Consider the following 2006-nt stretch of genomic DNA (forward strand, 5'->3'; position numbering starts at 1 on the left):
TTTAGGTAACTGATTTCTTTCTTTTTTTTAATGTTTTATCTTTTATTGAGAGAGAGATTATAAGCAGGGAGGAGCAGAGAGATAAAGGGGCAGAGAATCCAAAAGGGCTCCATGCTGACAGCAGCAAGCCCAATGTGGGACTTGAACTCATGAACTGCGAGATCATGACCTGAGGCAAAGTCTGACACTCAACCAACTGAACCACCCATGTGCCCCATGATTCATTTTCTTAATAGATGTATGACTACTATAACCTTATATTTCTTCTTAGATCACTTGAAGTGGTATGTTTTGTTTTGTTTTAATGTTTATTTATTTTTGAGACAGAGAGAGACAGAGCATGAACGGGGGAGGGTCAGAGAGAGGGAGACACAGAATCTGAAACAGGCTCCAGGCTCTGAGCTGTCAGCACAGAGCCTGACGCGGGGCTCGAACTCAGGGACCGCGAGATCGTGACCTGAGCCGAAGTCGGCCGCTCAACCCACTGAGCCACCCAGGCGCCCCTTGAAGTGTTTTTAATACATGTCTGTCTCATCAACATTTTCAAATCTATTGGGATAAGGTTGCTCTTGACACCTTCTTTTTTGTTTATTTTGGTAAATGTTTTATATTTGCTTGAGAAATAAAACTATACTTGAAGCTGTTGGATGTTGTTTACTTAACAGGGCAATTGGCTTAATTTGCTTATGTTCAGATATTCTGTACTATTTAGATTTTTCTAATTCTCTACGTTTCAGTTGCTGCAAATATGATTTCACTGTGGATTTGCCAATTTCCCCTTCTAGTATTATCCACCTCTTTGTCTGTATATATTGTTATGTATCTATAATGATATTAAGCATATACAAAGTTAGGTATATTTCCTGTTGGATTGCTACTGTAATCATGGTGTTACGGAACCAGGCTAGAACGTTGGCAGAAAAACCAAGCGGCACTCAGAGATCTTGGTGGATTGAAGATTTATTTACACCGGCGGGCTCAGAGGAGACCGTTTCTCCAAAGATCTGAGCGCCCAATGCAAGCGGGAAGGGTAATTTATAGTTGTCAGCCTCCATATTCGTGGGGGGCGGTTCGTTTGCCCTGGCAAACAGGGCAAAAAAAACCCAGAAGAGGGGACTCCAAGCTAGAGACCAGAGCATGTTTTAGTCCCGTCAGCTATCTTATGGTGTAAAACTTTATTTATTTTCCCAACAACGGAATGTTGCATTTTATCACTCCTAACATTTATTGTGTTAAAATCTACTTTGTCTGGTCTAGCCACACAAGCTTTTTCTCATTTTATATATGTGTGTGGATGTTTAATGTCTTCTAACAATACTAAGTTTTTAAGGATATTGTCTTAATTTTCATTTCACTTCCTTTCATTGACTTGCTTTGTCAACTCATACTAATGTAATACTGCCATCATTTTTGTCAAGTTTTCCATGTTCCTATTGTCTTTTGTATCATGTTCCATCTGTTCTTTTCTTTGTTCCTCTTGCCATTTTTGGACCAATAAAATAGGTGTTATTACTGTCATTATTGTATTTTTCTTCAGTGTTAGTTTTGTTATGCATTCCAATATTTTGTTCTGAGCTTCCATCAGGTAATCATTATTCTAAATTCTGAATAACATACTTACTTTAGTATTTCCTCTCAGCTTTAGTTTATATGAATAGGTATTTATGCTATCTTTTTTTTGAAGGATTTTTCATTAGAATTCTGATTTGTAAGTATTTTTTCAGCACTTCCAAAATATCATTTGTCTTTTGGCTTCCATTCTTTCCACTGAAAAGTTGCCCAGCAGTCTAAAGGCTGCTTAATCAAAGGTAGTGTGCAGAGATTATGACTCTGCAAACACACTCCACTGTGTATATTCAGAATAAAATATCCCCAGTTCCATAAGGGCCAGGGTGTGTGTACGTGTGCATGTGAGTAAAGATGCTCAGCATAGTGTTATTTGTGGTGACAGAGACTGAAAAAACTTAGATATACATAATCAGGGAATGATTAAGAAAATAGTGTTG

Source organism: Herpailurus yagouaroundi, unplaced genomic scaffold (assembly GCF_014898765.1).
Source record: "Herpailurus yagouaroundi ecotype Mexico unplaced genomic scaffold, PumYag 255, whole genome shotgun sequence".
Taxonomy (NCBI): Eukaryota; Metazoa; Chordata; class Mammalia; order Carnivora; family Felidae; genus Herpailurus; species Herpailurus yagouaroundi.